Consider the following 8,213-nt stretch of genomic DNA (forward strand, 5'->3'; position numbering starts at 1 on the left):
CCGTCGTCAAACATAGTAAGAAGAAAGACGATGACAATCTTTAAGGACAAAGAAGCAACAGGGAACAAAATATTTTATTGCGCTTCATCAAATTTTCCATGTGACCTCCTTCATACATGATAATACTTTACTTGCGGCAGAATGCGGACAGCACAAGCCATGGCAAAAAATATCATTTGAACATGATCTATGATAGCATCTTTCAAATAAGATGCAGTTTGCGGATTAAATGCATCTAGATTTAAGACATCCCCAGAGTCAGAAATCTGCTGCAGTTAAATATGGGGATTTGGACGGCCACGGAAATGTGAAATAGCAGGAGATAATTCTGTTGCCAACCTGTTGTATTAAGAAACATTTGACAGAAGACACATGTGGAAGGAGTGCCATCTTACAACCACACGCATCAGATAGGACGTTTCACTTTAGCAATTCCGGAATTACATAATTAGTCAACATTTCTAGATTGCGATACTCGTTACCATACAATTTTGTAGGCCTCCGACAATAAACTTTTCAAAAAAAGTAATGGCGAGTATGAATATACTTATTATATTACTCCGCGCAGTCACTTTTTCTTCGTGTAACAAAAGTGCAACCATATCATGAGGAATATTGCCTTCCAATGTACGCAGTTCAACGAGAATGAGTAAAAGCCGGCTGTCAACATGGTCATACTCTAAGCATAATTGGTTGTCACCCGCTTGCAGCACCTAAATACGCTGGAGCTGATACAGAAATATATAAAAAAACAGGGTGTTGAATTAATATATCTCATTATAGTGTGAGATATCAAAATAAATCATCCAGAATTTTTTTTCATCGAAGAATTTGATGAGAACATAGGATAACCTGCATAATTGCAAGCAAAATTTTTTGCATAACTGCAAGAAAATAATAAATAAAAAAATAATAATAAAAACTGATGAATTTGGTGGTAAGTATACTTACAAGGCCTTAAAAAGGGTTTAGACAGTCATTCGTATAATTTTATTCTAATATTTTTCAGTTAATAGAAATTCAGTACTCTTGTTTTATGTGTCTGTGTGGAAAAGTTATGCACTTCCCGCCAGCGTTTTATCTCCTGCCCCTGCCCTTAGCTCCTCCCCCCCCTTATTAAACCTTATCTCTCTTTTGTATTAAACCAATTAATTGTTTCTTTGTTGAGACAAGAACTGCGATTTGTCCTTTTACAATTTCATTTAGTTCATTTGTTTTGGGCATTTTTTAAAAGTAGAAAATTCCTGAATAAAATTTTTAAAAAAATTAATGAACTTCATTGAGGGATCATATTCAGTAATAGTTTTAAGCTAAAAAAATGTAAGGATTAACGTTTAAGTTTTTATATGAACTAAAATAGGATTTTTTCAAATAATTGTTTTTCTTTCCGCAAAATGATGCTCACATATAGATTTTGGTGAGTTATAGAATTCAAATTTCATAATAATATTAAAAACAATTTTGCATCAGAAACTTTTAAAATCTATATAAGACTAATAGATTTTAAGAGAAATTAAAGAAAATCCATATAATAAACTTAGGAATAAATGTTTTAAAATTTTATTCATGCATCCATATTATTGAATTATGGAAACAATTAACTTTTGCTATAATGAAATAAAAATTCATAAAGTTTTTGATTATCAACTTTTTTATTTTTATTTTTCTTTAAATTCATTTCAAAAAGTTGAAATAAAAATGGCATATTTAGAATAAATCAACTATTTATAACTTACTCAGCATACGAGTTAAAAAAATTACGTAGAACTTTTGAATATTAGATGATGACAAAAGATTTACAAGCAGAATTGTCTTGCTTCAACTAGACTATTAAATTGCTTTCGCGTATACCACTTATAGTATTCTGATAAAGAAAGTAAGGAAGTCATTTCACCTTCTTAATTCATCGGCTGTGTGTAAGTAACAAAATGAATTTCTGAAAATTCATTCAAGTACTATAGTGATGATATGTTATACCCGAATTATGCGTCATTGTGCTGAAAAGTTTTCAGATGAACATTTGAAAAATATACGAATAATTCTTACTAAATTAGATGTGAATTCAATTATTAAATACCATAGTAAACTGAAACTCCAAACCGTCTCAAAAATTGAAAGTCGTGAAATTGTTTAACTACTTCATTCTAGTCTATTAAGCATTTTAAACTTTTTAAAAATGTTTCCCATACATATGCTTTCTAAAAAATTATATAAGCATCAACTGTACTACAAGCCTTGAAATGGTGAGACTTAAGTTGGAAATATACAGGGTGTATCTAAACTCCAGTCCTTCACGTTGGTGGAAAGGTAGAAAACATCCATAGGAATCAGAATCACACAGGTAAGCAGGGTCCCAAATGTCGTTCTCAAGTGATTAAAAGACATAGAGACAAAGCAAGGACACAAAACAGAAAACAGTATTAAGAGCTTTATTACACAAAAAAATAGTGCAATACTTAGAAGTGTCAGAAGAGTTGTTTGAAACTCCGTCCACGGCATTCACGCACGATTGATACCTATGCTACATGGATTGACGAACATTTTCAAAAAGTGAATATCGGCTATCTCGAAGTTAGTTAAATGATTCATGATCAGCTTATACTCAGTCGCCGCCATAATGAAAAACAAGCGCGTACTTATCTCGAGAGCTCATTAACAGAGCCACCTATTTATAGTATTGGGCTATGCTTTCCTGTGTGATTCTGATTCCTATTATTGTTTTCTATCTCCCCTTTAAATTTGCAAATGTTTCTAGTTGGATAAAACATTTCACTTCCCATCGAATAAAGAAATATTTTTAAGTTCTCCATGTTTTATAATATATACATGTAGTAAAGTTGAATCGCTATGAAAAATAAACAAAAGTGGAAAAAATATGTAACAGCATTTTTATTGGCTAAGGTTGTTGATTTGGCTATACAAAACTAGCCTCTAAGTGCGTATCCGGAGATATGCCCGGATTAGTTTTAATACCGAGATTTCGTGTTCAAATAAAAAAGCGATTGGTCTGAAAGGTAATGTACAAATTAAAAAGTTGTTTATATTATAACGCTCTATTAAATGAGTTATAAAACGTAATGATAATTCAATTAGATGAAGGGTAAATTTAAAATAAAAGAAAATTTGGAAAAATATTTTTCTTTTTTTAATTTGCGCAAGTTTTTTTTTTTTTTTTTTTTTTTTTTTTTTTTAATTTCGCTTAAATATGTGTAGGGAGTAGTTGGTAAAAATTTCAAATCCATATCTGCATTATTTTTTGAAAAATTCGATTTCATAGGGAAAAGAAAACATGGTAATGGGAAAAATGCCTACAATTGATTTTTCAGTAGTCGGAATCCAAGGAAAGAAAGAAATATGCTTTATAAGAGTTCTACAATTTGAAGCAGAGTTGAAATGAAGAAATATTTTTAAAAAAGCTGTAAAAATTAAATTTGAAAAAGAAAAATTGTCTTACTTTATTTCGATTAATTCTCTAAAAACATTTTGTGGCAGTTCATTTCCAAAAAACATTGAAAAGTAGTAAATTTGAAAAAATTAAACATTACTCGAGAGCATAACGGTCTTTGGTAAATGTATGCAGGCTTGGAAATTGAGGCAAAATAATAACTTCAAATTTAATTTCTATCTTTTTTTTTTTTTTTTTTTTTTTTGAAAATCGACTATCATAGTAACATGAAATTGCAGAATTACTCCTTCACAGTAGATTTTTTTTTTCCTTTTCGTAGAGTTTTGCATGACAAAAAAAATTATTTATAAGCTTTTTTCAACAGCCCGCTCCCTTCCCCCGACAAAGTCGAATCTACCAAAAAAATAATACAAATTTCGATATGAATGATTCTCTTATGTCTATGACCGGGGCAAAAGTCTGTATGATTTCTATTTTTAAATAATATTTATAAAAACAGAGTAATGAGCCACCCTGGGATCATCATACTTATAATATTTTATCATAACCACTACGATGAATGTCTTGATTATGATATTACTTCACAAATATGGCTTCCTTGCGCAGTTAGTTTCATAGCAAGGATGAGAGTTTTACAAACATTTTAAAGGCTGCTGAACTGATATCAGGACAATGACCTTGCAAATATTTAAGCATTTTAAATATAAGCATTTAAATCAGTTATATTAAACTATTTAAACATATTAACCAAGGCGCCAAAAGGTCGCCTAAACAACCATTTAGCGACTTAGTGACAGAAAGATTCCCAAAACTACTGGAATTTTGGCGATATCTTAATTAGGAGTGAAGATATGATACCTTTCTAGAAGCTTCTTTGCTTTGTCACGCAAAAACACGAGGAAAAGAACTTAAATCTGTAGTTGAACAAAATCTTTCTATTAAGTGCAGATCTCTAGCAAATTCTCCCTGAGCTCTCTGTGCTATAACAGTTGTTTAATAATGATTTGCTTCTTGTGTGTTGCTGTTTATGGAAAGTGATGTTCCCATGTACATTTCACCTGTGTTTTGCTACGGGTTTTCGAGTAGAATAAAGTGTCTTTATCCCTTATCGAGCCTCTTCAACTCTTTTGCCGTACACCCACCAAACAGATTTTCCGTAATATTAATGTCAGAAGTTGGTTCTGCAGTGCATGATGTTGACGAGATCTTACGCACTGATGGCTGAGAATAGTTAACTGAACTGATTACAAAACTGAAGGGACTGAAGAAAATTGTGATTATGAGGTATAAGCAAAGAGATCATAGGTTGATGGCAACACGAAATTTGAAATGTGCATCTTAAAAAATCAAGAATATTTCAAAACATATTGTAATCAACTGAATTCAAGCCGAGCTTGCGGCAATCGACACTACCCCGAGCTTTAGAACAAGGAGCCAAAACAAAAATCTAATAGTCTCTTGTCAATAGAGTCGCTAAAAGTTTTTAAAAGGTTCATTAATTATGCGAGGGAGACAATTTGTCTACTCTGCTATATGCTGATTTTCTATGCAATGAACTTACCAATCCTTCTGCAAAAATTGCAGCACTTTCTAGCAAAAAAATTAATGTCTCTAAAAAATTAATGCAAAGAATTCGATCTAAGTAAATAGTATAAATATTAGATGGCTTCTGAAATAGGAATCAGAATAAAGTGTTCCATCAGATCTGTTGATTCTAATTATTACTAATAAATATGTTATACTTTTCTTAACAGATCATGGTCCATTTGTTTCGTACTTACATCGTTTCAAATAAGCCAGAACACAAAATTGTACATGTGGTTCACAAGGTAATGTGGATAATTAGGTTTGTAATTTATTTCGTGATGTAATCATTATGTTTTACACCAGAGAATTAAATCTAAACAGATCAACAGGTGCAAATAAAACATCATGTTTTGAAATTTAGTTTATAATAAGTGTGGTCTGATGAAGATTGAAGAAATTTTCAGGATTTCCAGCAATCTGCAATATTTCTGCCCAAGACAGAAAGTCTTTGAGTTAAGAGATTTAATGTTTTGATAGCATGTTTCTTTATTCTTTGGCAATTTCCGTACGACTTAAAAATGATAGATGAATTTACTATGATATGTTTTAAGAACATTTTTATGGGTAATTAGAGTAGTGTGAAAGACATGAAATCATTGCAACGCTAATCATCAAAGTCATCTTATTTATGATTATGTAATATTTTAATAACATAAGTTTGCTTCACGATTTGTTACAATAAACAATTCTTGATTTAATATCTTTTGAATTAAATATTTTAAAAATAGTTCACAAAATTCATTAAGAGCATTCAGATTAGTCTATCACCAACTAATGTCAAAAACCAGGAAAACCGTTTGAGTAATTTAAAATATCAACATAAAATTCAAAATATCCCCTCTACTTGATAAACATATCTTCAACACAATCCACGACTCCAGTATTATTCTATAAAATGCTGTACGGAATATCAACAGCATCCAGGAGCATTATGTTTTATTCTGTGTCATAAAAAAAGACATAACAAAGAATAAAACATAAGCTAGATAAAATATAAATCTTGAATATTTACATTTTATTCTTGAATATTTACATTAAAACATTAACGGAATAAAACATCTTAAATAATTTTGATTATATTCACATTTAAAAACATAACAGTACATAATAGATATAATTACTTACATTTCTTTTCTTCTTAACCCGTGGCATAACACGGGGTCAAGTCTTCTAGGCGACATTACAAGGAGCAGCAAAATTAAAGTATGAATCAATTGTTATAATTCCTATTCTCCAGATTCTTAAAAAATAACTAAGTTGTAAAACACATCAGATACAGTAAATTTTACAATTTGAGAGCAAATTCAAGCTAGATTTCTCAAAAAAAAAAAAAAAAAAAAAAAAAAAAAAAAAAAAACGAAGGGTATTGTTTCACAAAAATTTGACGACCAAAAGTCCCGCCTGTGAAAAGGAAAGCTCTTTAAAGTCCCTTCAAAGATTTGTTTCGTAGTCGGGTGAGGAGTATACTTGACCATCCTCGGATATTTTTAAAAAAGGGAAGATAGCATATCGATTAACTCCACACAGTATTTCAGGGGCTCATGGAAAGAATATTTTATAGCCTCCATATTCATACCGCCTGTATATTGATAGGATTTTTTTTTGTTTTGTTTTTTGCCAAATAATGAGAAATATAATGTTATTTCTATTTTCAAAGAAATATTTCGTCTTGTTTGATAAAATGTAAAGAGAATTTATTACATTTGTTTGTTTTTCATGATTATTCGTATCTGCGGATTTTTTTCCAGTACATTAAGTGATTTGTATATATTTTATCTACCATTTTCTAGCTATAAGGTCATCATCCAGGCAAACAAACGAAATGCATAGATTGTTTAAAATCAATATTTTGAAATGCTTATAACGCATGATGAAATAACATCTAAACTCGGACATTGTCAGCAAAGTGATGAATATATCAGGTCAACAAAACAGCTTTTGGAAAATAAACAAATTAATGATTTTGTTGATCAGAGTAATGTATAAAACTGAAAATGGTGTTGATCTTTTGGTAGTTCTTAGTTGATGTAAACATATTCATGCTAAAGGACATTTAGGTATTAATAAGACTGAAAACAATATGAAACAAAGTTTTTATTTCCCCAATACTGAAAAAATTTTTAGAAAATTTTGTTTCCAATTGCACTGATTATATATCCTTGTAAATATATCGTGAAGGAAAGGATTTTTGAATCCTATCCCAAAGGAAGATATCCTGCTAAACAGATGAAAATGATTTTTAATGATGATAATAAAGCATAATAATTTTTTAGACCCTTTAATATCTACAAATAAAAATTAGAACCATATTTTCATAGATGCTTTCGTAGATGTAATACATGCCTTCACATAATTAATTTGGCTGTATCACGTCACATCTAAATCTTCTCAAGAAACTAAAAAAAAAAAAATGCGTTCGGGAATCTACATTTGTATTAACTGTAACTAAGACTGTATTAACATATAAATAGCTACAAGAATAGTATGAGAATGAAAATATCCAAAATTTCAGTATCACTACCGGGATTCTAAGAAGTGAAAGTAAAAACGATTCATAACTGTATCATTCCAATTTTAGCCAAACTCTCCAAGGTCGATCCAACCAAATCGATCCATATCTAGTGAGTTAAACATTCCAAAATCAACAGTGGATTTTGTGATTAAGAAGTGGAAGGTGAGTGGTGTTATTCAGAATGTGCTTCGACCCGGCATGACCACGAAACTAAGAGAAAGAGACCGACGAGTGCTGTCCACAGAAATTCGGAAAAACCGCACCAAACGAATGGTCCACATACTCCAACAAGCATCCGAAACTGTTGTTTCGATAAATACCATCCGCAAGGAAGCACACTTGCTTGTTTTCTATGGTCTTGCTGCAGCCTATAAGCCTTTGATTTCAAAATTCAACCGCGCTGATCGATTGAAGTGGTGCAGGGCACGTCAAAATTGGATCGTAGGTGAGTGGAAACAGGTTTTCTGGATTGATGAATCAAGGTTCAATCTCTATCAGTTGGATGGCAGAGTCTGGGTTTGGCGTATGCATGGAAAACGCCTTTTGCGAGAATGCATTGTGACTACAGTAAAATTTGGCGGAGGTGGAATTATGGTCTGAGGATGCTTGTCGTGGTATGGACTGGGAAACTTGATCCCAATTCATGGTAAGCTCAATGCCACCTCCTACTCCACTATTCTAGACAAAAATGAGCTTCCTACGCTGTGG

The sequence above is a fragment of the Argiope bruennichi genome, chromosome X2, assembly GCF_947563725.1.
Source record: "Argiope bruennichi chromosome X2, qqArgBrue1.1, whole genome shotgun sequence".
Classification (NCBI taxonomy): domain Eukaryota; kingdom Metazoa; phylum Arthropoda; class Arachnida; order Araneae; family Araneidae; genus Argiope; species Argiope bruennichi.